The following is a 14,360-nucleotide window of genomic DNA, read 5'->3' on the forward strand; positions in this document are numbered from 1 at the left end:
CCCCGGGCTGCGGAAAGGGGCCTCCCCCGCTCCCAGGCCTCCCGCCCTCCCGGGGTCCGTACCCGCCGGTACGACCCAGCCAGTCGTTCATTTTTCCCGGGCCACAAGGAGACCCCGGGCCCGCCTTGGGGGCTGCGTGTGTCCGGCACCTCCGTTACCGATGGGGTGTTTCCCAAAGGTCTTTGGCCAGGGGGGTTTGTCGGGAGGGACGAGCCCGGAGGGGAAGGGTTGTGAACATTCCAGCTCTAAAATGAGGACAGGCAGGGAGGTGGGGACCAGGGAGAGAGCAGGACAACCGGCTCTGCTGCTTGCGGTACCACTTCATGTGGGGTGAGGGGTGAAAATGGAGGCATCGGCATAAAAATAGGAACAAGAGGGGTGTCTGGCAGCACAACGACATCTCCAGCGGAGCAGGGATCTGTAGGAAGTCAGACCCCTTTTCTCTGCATGCATTACTAACTAAATCCCTTTTTGCGCTGCCGCTGTGTCTTATCAAAAGCATTTTACAAGTATTAATTAGTCACATTTCATAACACTCCTTGGGCACAGTAAATATTGCTACGCTCATTGTACTGCTGGGAAACAGAGGCATGGAGAGATCGTCATCCGCCTGGGATCTTGTAGCAAACGACTTGTTAAAGCTGGAAGAAATCAGAATATAGCACCTGGTTTTCTGGTCAACCACTTAAAACAAATTCTTCCTGATTATCGAGTTGTATCGCTGTCATTTTTTGTCGTTCATGCTTTCAGATTTATTCCTAACAAAGCTGTAGCCTTTTCAACATCGTCAGAAAACACACATCGCTGCAATGCTACACTTCATTCTAGGCTCGGATGCCGAGCACCGCTAAACCTTACAAGTCTTAACAGCTCCTCGTAATCAGCTGGGGAATTTAAATCCCCACTAAATACATATTATCTGATGTTATTTCATTACAAAGGGCATAGTATAATACATTGACCAAAGTTTATCTTCCAACTGGTTCAAAGGACAGGAGGAGCGATGGGCACACGGATTGTGATGTCGCTGCAATATCCTGGGCAGGGAGGCGCGTGTCGAACTTTGTGCGGCACGCTGGGCAGCGCTCCTGCAGCCAGCTCGGGCCTCATCCGTCCCTGTGACTTCCACCGAGCTGCTTCCACCAGCCATGTCAGCACACCAAGGGACTACCGAAATAACCCACGTGAACAGGAGCCTTTCCATTGGACACTAACACAGCTAAAGCCCCAGAGGAACTGAAATTTCATGGTCTCATCCTTTTTTTTTTTCCCCACAACAAGAGAATGAAAAGTCACTCACACTCCACGTATCTTCATGGTTTTATTACAGATATGTTTAATTCCTTAAAAGAAGTCAATAAACTGCACCCACTATCATTGAAAATACTGGGCATTGGTTAAAAAAGGTTTTGGGTTTCTTTTGATTTCTTGCATTGCTTGTTAGGTAACATAATCTACAGATGACTCTGCCTCATAAATTACTGTATCTACTGCTTCTGTTGTGGTCATTGCTGAAGATTCTACTTCCCTTTCCCTGTTACTTTGTATATTTGTGAAACAATACCCATTTTGTTTGATGTTTGCCATCAAAAATCTGGCAAAGCCTTTGAAACTCTCCTCTCTCACACAGCATGACTCTTGAGGCGCTCTGTGGAAGGTGACCGGATAAGCAGGAATATCCCAGATGACAAACTTAGTTTAGCAGACAGCACATCATTCTCTGTTGAATACAAAATCATTTTTGTAGGGATATTTTTAACATTTGTGCTTTTACTTCTCCCTTCCCTAATGAAACAAAAAGCTCCAACCACCCCAATTCCTTATTCTGTTGTGAGGAGTAATGCCGACAGGCTACAGTAAATAGGGCTCTGCCACATATAGCGCTCTGTAAATGTATCCAGCGAAGGCAGAGCGGACGCAGGGACAAACCAACACCAGCATGAGCTAACTACGAACCCCACAAATTAGATTTACTTCTGAAGTAGGGCACAGGTTAATAAGAGTGTGGGATGCTGTTTCATCTTAGAGAAATAATAGCTTCCATGTCTGAGAAGAGCATATTTCGTCTGTATGACTGAACCAGCAGCGTAGCAACCCACAGCAGGGCGAAAAGTGGGTTTACTTCAGCTCTGCAGGGAAGTGCAGGGAGGGTTTTCCATTGCCCATACTGGAGGCTGAGGTCATCAGCTGCTGTGATGTCATCCGCTGCCGTGATGTCATCCGCTGCCGTGATGTCATCTGCAGCTCGGTGTCTGCAGATGTACCTGTTTAACTGGATGAGCAGGCTCAGGACCGCTGCCTGGAGTGGTGATTTATGACCCACGTATCAGCTTCTGTCTTGTTTTTCCTCCTTCCTTCTGTGGGTTTGCATAGTTTATCATGAACACCACGAACCACTGGATGGTCAGAGAGGCCTCGCTCGTCTCCTGCTAACCAGAGCATAATGCAAGGAGCAAGATCAGATGCCAGTTAGGGAAACATTATTCATATACCTTCAGGGCTGAATTCTGTCTGTGCCAACAGAGGCTGATTTTATCCTGTTAGTAAAATCAGCGGCAGAATTTCCTTTGGCTTGGGCTGTAGTGCTCTGCCAGGAAAAGCCATGAGCACAGGTTACCTTGAGCTTTCACAGTGACCTGCCATCCCCTGCTCCTGCCTCTCTCTTCCCGAGGCCACAAACAGTGTGTGCCAGAGGAGGCTGCGGGAAATGAGGGGACAGGAGGACAGGGGATGGGAGGGAGAGGGAAAGCAAGCTGCAGTGGCTGCAGGCAGCTGTGAAAAGGGCGAGGAAGGAGGAAAACCAGCACAAATGATGGGGGAGGAATGTTTCAGCTGCATAAGCTCAGGTTTTGCATTGCACTGCGGAGCCCACATGCCTGCTCTGCCGTGGGGCTGTCAGTGGGACTGGGAGGGTAGCGCCCATGAGGACTGCAGCATGCAGAAAGCAGCAAACTGCACAGGATTCATTCTACCTTACTCTTCTGCACTTATTTCAGATGAAATGGTCAATATTTTTTAGCTGTGTAACCACACCACATAGTCACAGGGCAAAGGAAGGCTTCAGGTCTGCTCTCTATCACAGTTTTTACCCTGAAAATGTCTGTCTTCCCCCTGTGTAACAGTTCTTGAACAAAAAGTAGGGGGAATCCGGCTTGTGACCCAATACTGCCTCCCCATAAAGCTGTTGTGTTAGTACGGCAGCGTTCAGGTATCACTCAGCTCCCGCCAATGTCCTTTTCCCTAGACTATGTGTAACATCAGAGGAAAACAATTTAGGTATTTATTTCCCCTCTTGCCTTCTTCTGCTCTTCCTTTCCCCTCCCTCTTCTCAGCATAGTGGGAAGCTCGCAGGCTAATAGATGCGCAACAGCCACATGGAGAAGGTCAGGTACCAGGAATGCACAACAGCGAGCTGAGGCGTTGCAACCGACTCTTTTGACACCGGGAGTTCTGAGGAACAAACACTGATTTTAGCTTATCATTAGCAGCATGTCTCGTATTGCTCACAGCCCTCCCACGTATTTAATCTCTCTGCAGGACTTGTCAGCTACCAATGTTTTTCTGACAATACAACCAGTTTATTTCTGATGTGCACACCTAAAGTGGTGTTAGCAAATTCTTCTCCTTATTAATTCTTGATTTAGGAAGTAAAGAGCAAAGTTGCTGATGGACCTGTGGTACCCCTAGGAGGGACAGAACAACACCTGTACTCAGGTGTAGTCTGATGTCAGAAAAACAGAAGTGGAGAGGAAAGTGGTATTCTGGAACTGCTTAAAAGAGCTGGTCCACTATCACACATTACTGCTTATAGGAGGGAGGTAACCAGATGGTGTAATGGATCTTACCAGTCTGTAAATCACCAAGAAACCACTCTAACTCTCATTTTTGCCTAATACAGCCTGTGCTTTTGCATCCTGTGGTGAGGGGAATGGAGCCAGAGGTTTCCCGTTGGTTCCAGTCACAGGCAGAAGCCAAGTGGATACAGGCAGGGTGAAGTGTGAAGAGCACTTGGTGGATGTGAAGGGATAGCAGGATGCTCGGGGAGCAACTGTCCAACTCTGGTGAGCTACACCTCTTTTGGGAATCTCCTAGAAGAAGATCTAGCACCTTGTTTGGCTCCTTTCTTCAGAATCCAGGCCTGGTTTACTTCTGTACTGTTGTGAGCACATGGGAGATTTGTGGCAATTGTCACCTAAATTTTAAATAGAAAATTATTTTCAGCAGGACATTAAACACTGTAATAAGCTGACTACCTATTAACTTTGATACCTTTCTTTACTTTTTACTTTAAACTGTCACCATGGCTCAGATCTTGATTTCCCAACCTTCTGCAAAACTGGCAATACCACATGTTGTATTGCATGAGTAGCCATGGAGGAAGCAGAGGGTTTGGTAGTTGGGGCTTTTGTTACACAAGTCTAGTGAAAGTAGTGTAACACGGCAAGCTTAGGACAGTAACTGAACACTTTTGCTAAAATTCTAGAAAAAAAATAGGTTGGAAGAGACACCAAGAGATGATCTTGTCAGTTCCTCTGCTTCATTTGCATCTATTTCAATCCCAATAGTGATATTCTTGAAAACATCCAGAAATGACAATTCTACTGTTCCCATGGGCCATTTATGACAAGAAAGGTAAAAAAAGCTCAGTGGTAAAATGTTTCCAGGGATAAATTAAGCAGCTTAGGCTTTTACTTAATGTACACTTTACTTCATCTGTTATATGCTAGGCATCTTTTTAATCGTAATCTTCCAAGCCACAAGAGATAAAGAAGACAGAGCTCAAGCTGATATGCTGAGCTTTGGTGGCTGTGCATCAGCTGAGGATCTGGCCTGTTTGTTGTTTTTATAATGGCAGCTCAGACTCTGGACCACAACTGTGAAACAGGGGGTTGGACTCGGAGGTGCCCGTGTCTTGAGCACCTGATGTCCTGCTTGCAGCACCCGTTTACTTCTAGTAAAAGAACCCTTTCTTCTTGATGCAGACCTTGGCTGATTACCACACAGACATTGGGGCAGAGTACTGCTAGAAAGCACACTTGAAAAGAGCTCAGAAACATCAGGAAGCAAGAACACATGGGTTTGCCTAAGTGGGGATCATAGTACTTGCCACAGAACCTGCCAAGGGCTATTTTCTACCTCTGACTCATGCATTTTGCAACCCAATGGAGACAGCAGGGTAGTGCACCATGGAATTTGGCCGCTCTGCTCTTTGCCTAGGTACCTATTTGCCTAAGAGTTCGATTCATCATACCAGTTATCATCTACATGCTCTGGCATGTATTCATCCAGCTGGACCAGCTTGACGCCGGATGTTGTTTAACAGATGTAGATTTAATATTGAAGGTTGTTCTATTGGGTTTCGCAGGTGTTTTTTGAAGGGAGTTTCACCCTGCTATGCTGAAAAGCTGGTATTTTCTTGTATGTGTGCATGGCATCCAGAAGTGGCAAAAGGATACATTTCTAATGAAAAACAACAAATGGGATCAGTGGCTCTACTTTCTTTCATGTTTTCTTCTACTGTCTCACCTGTTTTCTTCAATACCAGCTCTTGTGCCATTATTCTCTAATCTGACCTCTTCCTTTTTCAAAAGCTTTTTTCTCAATTTTTCTTTGTTCATGATCCTCCTCTGTTTGCTTGTCCTTTTTACACACCTGCCTTGCAAAGCATCTTCTCTACTTTGTGTGCTGCACACTTACAGGGGCCTGAAACCTATGATTAAAGAACAGAATGCCCCCTTGTTCCATGCCCTGACATCGATGATACCATTTTACACTTTCCAAGATGTACAATTTTGAATTTCTTTCTCACTGTTCTTTGTGCTTTTGCCACTTCCTTGCCCCTTGGTGTTTTGCTCTCTCCCTACTCATTCCTTGCAAGCCCTATCTAACCTGGCTTGCTGCATTCATTAGCAGGCTTGTGAAAACGCTTGCACATGCATGTAGAATTTAGCTGCGTGTCAGGAGAGAGAGTCTCAGACTTCTACAATGACATTTGGGTCTGCAATCCCAGATCTGACTTGTCTCCTGGAATTATCTGTTTTCATGGTGGCTACAAATGCAGAGAGAAAGGAGGAGCCACCTCCCGTGCTACCCAGGAACAAACATGTATATTCATGAGGAAAGGACAAGCGACTCTTGCCAATCCCCATGGGCTCTTTCTTCTCCCCACAAAGGATTAATCTGTAGTCCTGCCAGGGCAATGGCTGGACATGGAGTTGGAGAAATACTGTTACAGCTCAAAGATGCAGCACTAACTGGACCGCTGACATACTGATCTTTTCAGTGCTTGGGCCTCCGCAGCTTTCTAAGCACAACAGTCTTTCTTACAACTCCCAAAAGTCTTTCTTACAATTCTGTGTTTTTCTTGTCTATACTTCCTTTTCAGTTTCCTGCTGTATTTCATGCCTAAAAATGGCAACAGGCAAAGAAATCAGTCAACAAGGCCTCTTAGTCTACCCAAAGCTCTAAATGATACCTCTGATGCTGTATCAAAACAGGTGCATTTCAACTCAACAGTTTCACTTAAGCATTATGGAATTTGGGGAGATCTGAAAATAAGCTTACATAATTTGTTTATCCTATCAGTAATGCTGATAACTGCATACCTTCCTTGGCTGGCAGACTAAACTCTGAGTAGTCATACACTATATTAAACTAACAATAACAGAATAGCAGATGGGAATAATCTTTTGTTATTGTTATTCAGCATGAATCCTTAAATGTAACAAAAGCTCAAGGAACAAAGCTCAGCCTCTGGATCTGTTGAGTGTCAACTGCCTTCGTCTTCAACCTAACCCAGGACAGGCAGTACTAAGGGTAGCTCACAGACCTGGCATTGAAAACCTTTATTTAAAATCCTTTCAGATGTCAGTTCAGAATTAGTGATCATCGCTATTATTTCAGACAGAAGCTCATAATTTGTATCGTACAAGGGTACATCCTCCACAACAGTCCTGTAAGGAGGATGGTACAGATCAGTTTAATAAAGTCTTTGAAGAAGCAAAGAACTGTCTTTGAATGGTGAAATACTGTGATTTTTGGTAGCAGATTTTGAAAAAAACAAAATTAATTAAGGCTTCATTCTGCTTAAAACATTAATCAGGGAATTCAAGTGGTAAAACTCTGCATAGTAGTAAAGCCAATATGAGAAGCAAGTGGGCTCTTCAGTCCACAAATGGTGAGGAACCTAGCTTCTGCTTTACTGAAACAGGTACAACCTATAGGCTTCAACAAACAGGCAATGGATCCTATTTTACACAACTTATCACTTGCACATTTTGAAGACCCATCTGTGAGTGAAAATGAGTACAGACATGAACCCTTTATTTGGATTGTACAAAGGCAAAATTCGGAAACTACAATCAGGATTCTGCAAAGTGTGGATAATTTTCCATGCAGTTTGAAGTTTTAATAACTGGGTGAATTTGTTTTCCTTCTATCACCTTCTTGCTCTCTTTTTCCTCCCTCCCTTCCTCTCTCTTTTGTTTTTGGGTTTATTTTTTTTTAAGACTGCACTGTGTCTGCACTGACCTGGTACACCTATCCATACTTTTCAGACACACAATCTAAATAAAGCAAGAAGCTTTTAAGTTCCATAGAGGTCTTTCATTTTAAAGCTAAGAGGCAGCAATGTTTAATTACTAGCAGGCTGATACTGCATTCATAATTCACTAGAAAATTCAACACAATGGAAGGGTGCTAAGTTCACTCAAAACTACATTGTGTAATGGCTGACAATCTTAAAAATCAAACAAACGTGAAAACAAAGGTATTAAGATACAGGACACATTGCCAAAATGTGGTAGAAAAGCATGATTTAAGACTAAAATATCCACAGTGGAGATGTGTTTTTCTTTTTTTGTTTTTGTTCATATGGCACATCATGTTAAAATTCAAATTCTGCATTTAAAAGCTCAATTTAATTTAATTTAGATATAGACTGATTTCCAGCTATACCAAAACACTTCTCTCAGATCTCAAAAGACTGCTTACCACCGTGGGTGAATGATGAACAATCTGGCCTATTAGTCACCTATGGATTTTCTTGTAAAATGTATTCTTCCACGGCTGGAGCTTTCTTGCACTAATTCATCAACGCAATCCTTTCCTGAGACCAACCACAGTATGGAAACAGCACTGATGAAGCAGCTCCTCTTTCTCCCTAAAAGCAAACAAAAGGAGAGAGAAGAGCTATGTAATTTCAGGAGCTATAAATTCACCACTAAGTAATTTTTTAAAACACTATTTCCATCCACTGGCTATTGTGGTGAAAAATAATTACAAAGAATGTTATTCAAGATAGCGTACTGAAATTATTTGCTCCTTTTTTGCTTATTTCCTACCTTAAGAAAAAAAAAAACCTATTTAAAGATGAAGCAATTCATAGTTAAATGCAATCACTCACTACACACTGAATACATTGCCTGTGTTCATTAAGTAATGAGACTGGTTTTGTACCATGCAAAAAAAAGGTCAGATTTTGAATATATGAAATTAACTATTCAAATTCAGCTGTTATCTAACACAATATTGTCACATGTAATATACATTCCACTGCTAGGGTTTTATGTTCAAATATGAAATTGGCTAAAATACATGGTTCAAAAGACATAATAATATCATATCTAAGTCAAGAGCATCAAAAAGTGGGGTGGGGCAGAAAGCCACAGAGGCTTATTATGTGAGATAGCACTTGAAGAAAAAAATAATCAGGACAACTACATTTGCTTTCCTTCTTGGGTATCCACAAGAGATCCCCATAGAAGAGATATAGCACACATGGGAACAAGGGTGACAGCTTCCACTGTGATAATTTTTAGTTTCTTTTTGTTCTAATACTATAGTTCAAAAAATGCAATGGACTACTGTGCTTTCCATCAACACATAATTAACAATATCAGAGACCCCGGGCTCTCTTATTAATTCAATACAGTCCCCCTGATCTTTTCTAGAGTATTCCCATGTACTAATTTCACCCTTGATAAATTGAGAGACCACCTCACTCAGAGCAGCTGTTTTGGAAAGCACTCAGTTTTACAAAATATGAGGCCATACTCTCCCCCGAATCCTACTTTGAATAGTCATTCAAAATTGCGCAAAATAACCATCCACCCTATTTTAGCAGTTATATTTTATGCTCCATGTCATAAACCTGAATGATTGCTGAGGAGGATGCAGCTGATCTAAAATTAAGAAGATAAGAGGAAACTGCAGTGGCAACATGTAATGTTGTGATGCACATGGCAACCATGGGAGCAAAAAAGCTAATGAAACCACTTTCTATTCATGGACACTACAAAACGTGTTACAGATCTTTCTTATAAAAGCTGAAGGAATATATCTTCTTTTTCTTTTGGTCAGCAGTCACTGCACATGATAAAAAGAGCTCCATAAAATGAACTGTGGACATGGCATTTAGTCCAGCTATAGCTTTTTCAGTCCCGATAAACCCATTAAACTGAGCCAGAAATGACTCATTCTTCTCAATAACGTTGCTCCAAAGCAATTCAATGCAGAGAACCAGGATACAGGTCTGTGAGAGCAACACAGAAGAGAGCGTTCCAAGGAAGTTCCAAGTATACCTTTATGTCCATTGTAATTATGCCATGTTTGAGCACATTTCTACTCCTGCTCACTGGACTATATCCGGGAGGACAGTCTGTCATGCATCCAATGAGAGACAGGCCCTGAAAGAAATATAATAGGACACATATAGCTTGTCTAATGAGAAATGTCTATTAAACATTTAAATCAAGGTTGACCTTAATATCTGCCCCTTGCTTAATAACTGAGATTGATAAAAGGGAATGACAGGATGAAAATGCTGCACTTTGCCCTTGATTGCATCAAGAGATGTAGGAAACTCACCCAGTACTTCAGACTCCTTCCCATAGTTGAGCCAAAAGATGAGTGTTCAAGGCAGAGCTGAACTGGAGGGAATGTTCCTTCATTTTTATAGCAAGATTCCTGTTGGACTTCCCCTCTGTTTCAGTTAGGCTCCACACATACACAGCCTATTTGGCAACTGTGTTCTTAACAATCCAGTTAAATTTTAAATTAGATTATTTTACAAGCTTAATTTTTTTTTAAATTTTATTTTTTTAAGCTATTGATATGAAAATGGAGACTGAATCAATATCACGACCGGATATCACATTCACGGAAAAAGCAATAATGGCTGAGGCAACCTGCTGGTGCCTACTGACATAACCACAACCAGCTCAGATAAAGACATTCCCCTTCGTTATAGTAGCATTTATATGGACACTGTAATGCTTATAGAAATGTTAGTTTAGCAGCAATTTGCCATCTAAAACAAGTAAAAGTTGTTGTATATAAAAACTAGGAACTATAATGCCTTGGTTTCACTTTTGTTTCATAGTTACAGCACCACAACTGTGAAGCCGCAATCTGAAGAGGCTCCATCTTGCTCCTGTATAGACGTCTCTGTAGACAAGCTTGCAAATAGGTCTCCCAGGAATATATTCTGATTAAGCAGAGAAGAAAAATGATGTACAGATAAGCTATTCATTTAACCAGGTCAGCACAAATATGCCACCTGAGAGGAATCTTCTCATTTTAACCAGCAATTTAAATACCAGAAACTTTAAAAGTGTGGCTGTTCAACTCTGAAAAAAATATTTCCATTATGTCACAGGAAAAGTGACCAAACAAAAAGGAGACATTTGAAACTGGGCTTTTGAATGTGGGTAAATGAGATGTGTGAAGGGGATTAAAGACAGGTAGGGAACCTCCAGATTTTGTAGGGTGTTCACGATCCTTTGGGGGACTGCAGTCTGCTTCCCTGGTAAGCTAAGTCCTGGAAAAAGTTGGCCTGAAAGGCCCATGTTCCTTCTACAGGCCAGAAAAGCAGAGGGCAAGTTTTACTCTTTCTCAAAGGTATTGAAGCAACTGCTATAGTGTGTGCAGAAAGAGAGTGACTTACAGTTTCCTGGCAGGCTGCAATCACGTGCATCCCCTCCAATGCTACAGAAGAACATCACATGCTGAATAAACCTTAACTCGTCTAGTTCAAGTTTGAGATCAATGGCCTTCTGCATGTAAAAAAGCTGCTCATGTATCAGTCTCTATCAACAGCTGGGGGAGAAAGGAGGGAAAAAGGGAGCTTTCAGTGGTTTGATCTAATGCATATAAAAAAATGCCCTTTGTTTCTTAAAGAATGCTATTCTACAACAAGATAGCAATGGATTATAAATTACCACATATGAAGAGAAAATTTATGTATATATTACACTGGCAATTGATGCTGCTTGGGTGAAATAATAAAAATTGCATCCTTTTACTGATTTTTATACAGATTATTATCATATTCAGGCAGAATAAAGTACATCAGATGAGAAACTATCTCCAGTGTGTGATGTCTAGTATCTCTGCCAATGGACCAAGTAATATTATGTTAATAACTGCTGATTGCTATTTGTGTACCAGGCTGTTCTGATACCATGGTGATGAGCATGCTGTCGGTGGCTGGAACAGATGGACAGAACACAAGAGATATTTGCCTTGATTTTAAGACAAATAGGGTTACCTGTTTGATTGATAATGCTACATGAAAACACAGACAAAAACACATTGTTCCATCTCCAGTAACTCATGGGAAGAAAAAGACAGTGCATGTTTATAAAGATACACATTGGGTGCAACAAACAATTTATCCTAACTCTCAGGGAGAGCAAATAGTTGAATCACTTGTAAAGCCAACACAGCTACTTTATGTTGTTAGGAGTGGAAACAAAATTCACAACCCCGCTGTCAGCAACATATTAATAGCTCCTCTGCAGTTCTCTGCAAAGGTGATACTTCAGGCTGGAGGTGAAGTGATTGCGTACTGCCCAGCACCACTGATACTGAACACCTGCTGATTTAAACACTCCTTACAAAGAAGAAGTTGCAACAGCTTTCTGTCATTTCTGGAGAACTGGAAAAACAATGAACGCCACTTCGCCTCATATTTTTGATATGACAAAGAAATAGGGAGAAAAGTACACTTCAGTTCCACTGTGCTGTTTCTTAAGCCCTGCCACCAGATAGCCACGTTAATCTGCACTCTCTTATTCTTTCACAGAAATAAGGAAAACAGACAGAGACAAAAAAGAGGGAAATATTTTCACCCTTCTGTTTAGAATAAGCCCATGATATTGGGAGAAAATGATCTCGGGGCAATCCAATGCACAATACAAGAGATGATGCCGTATACTGTTGACAAACTGTTTTAGAGCGACTGCAAAAGCAGTTATGTGGGCAAGAGAGCTCTGACACAGAGCGCTGGGCCCGTAACAATAACAACTCCTTTCCTATCTCAGTGAGAAGCCAAAAGAGGAAACTGGAATCTACTGCTTTCATGTAAGAGCTGCCAATTTCCCACTGGTATCAGAAGCCAGGCGTGTTTGGAAAGGAAATGACCTGTTGCTGCACAGCAAAGCAAGCAGGTGCAGACGGCATGTCAACAGCTTTCCCAATCACTGATCTGCCAAGGTCACAAAACAGAAAGTGCAAATGGTTTTAAGGACAATCATTCAGTTCCCGTCAAGTCATCCGGACTCTGAACGCACTTTATTCAATTTGGCATCCAAACCAGTTTGAAATAAGGTCACAAATGTACATGAGGTGTCAGGTATCTGCAGTGATATATTCCCTTCTCCCAACACACACAAACAAAACTCTATAAATTACATATGTCAACAAACGCTACCATTCACTGAAGCATTGCAATCATCCAAACAAACACAGGGGCGATGCCTTGTCTTCACATTTAATCATCTCTTCATGCAGCCAGAAATTTTGTTTGGAAGTGTCTGCTTCTCCCGCAGCCCCATCTGGCCCGCAGACAACTTCCCACCGTCAGACTGCGGCAGAGCCGTGCGAAAGGAGCTGCTCAGCACCGCTGCCAGCGCTACAAAGCCAGCATGGACTGTGTCACCGTGTGGCCGTGTACGGTGTCTCAGGGTGAAAGGAGCAATGATCACACAAAGTGCTGAAAGTCTTTGGAAATGAGATTTAGTGTGCAGCCGCTTCTGGACATGTCAGGCGAGGTCGGCATTGGGGATGGGTGCTAACCGTGCCGTGCCGGTGGGAAGCACCAAATCCTCAAAAGTAAAACCAGAAAACTTTCTGCCATGCTTTTGCTTTCCATTCCCTTTTTTACTGGCAGATAACACCCATCTACATCTGCCCAAGGAATCATGTCAAGCCACTACAAACATAGAGAGATTTTAGGTGGGTCCCCGTTCGCATCTGAAATACACAGCTTGAGAAAATAACAGGAAATAGCAAAGATAGTTTCCAAGAACTACAGAGCCAAATCAGCACTTTGTTCTTACTGGGTAGATTAAAAAAGTCTTCTCTGTTGCTCTGTGGAGCGAGGTGAAATACAGCAGAATGACTGCTATCTCTGCAGAATTTTGCATTTGCAAATACTGATTGCATTTTCATTTGTTTCTGGTAAAAAAAAAAAAAAAACAGGTTGGGTAAGCTAATTAGAGTGGAATTAATTTGAAAGCTAAGCAATGATAGCTGCCCATAGGAGACAGCATCCCTTCCTCCTTCTGAGGGATGAGTTCTTCTATCCTGAAATGGGTATTGAAGATAAAGGGAATAAATCATTTTCTGAATTGCCTGTTTCTCTTTATTGACTATTGACCATTTGCTGAGAGAAGCTGTCTGGAATTCAGGGTGTGATTTATTTTACTTTGTCAATTACTTCTGAGCTCTCTTCAATAAGAACAACAAAGCTGTGTACAATACCATTGTGGGACTCCATCTTTATTGTCTCAATAATTCAGTCTTTTCATTTTCATTGGGAAAAAAACCCAGACTTTCCATGCTTTGGCACTAAATTTTTAGCCTGGGTTCTAGAAGTTAAACTACATGCTTTTTTTAAAGTTTATTATCGCCGTATCTAGCAGAGGTACTGCTAAATGACTCCCACTAATGGAATGATGAGGTCAGGGCATGAGACCAGAGAGTCCAAATCCCTATACACAAGACTTTGCCAGCTTCAAGGAGAAACAAAAAAAAAGGAGAGAAATGAAAAAAGAAATTAAGTGAAAGACTGTTCTGTTCATGAGCTGTAGCTTTCAGATTATCTTAAATACTCACCAATTAAATCAGTGAAATATTCTTGATCAACAGCTAATTTTTAAGCTGACAATATTCAACATACTACCCAAGGAACACTGAGAGTGGTACTGGAAAATGTGACCTGAGATGCTGTGACATCAAGCATGTTAAGAGGAAGACCGTGGCTGCTGTTGGTATGGTCTGTGCTCTCGGGCACCACGGCCACACTCCACATAGCCTTTGTGGTTAAATCTTGTTTTCCATGATACGGACACTCCCAA

This window comes from Nesoenas mayeri (genome assembly GCF_963082525.1).
Source record: "Nesoenas mayeri genome assembly, chromosome: 3".
In the NCBI taxonomy this organism is placed as follows: domain Eukaryota; kingdom Metazoa; phylum Chordata; class Aves; order Columbiformes; family Columbidae; genus Nesoenas; species Nesoenas mayeri.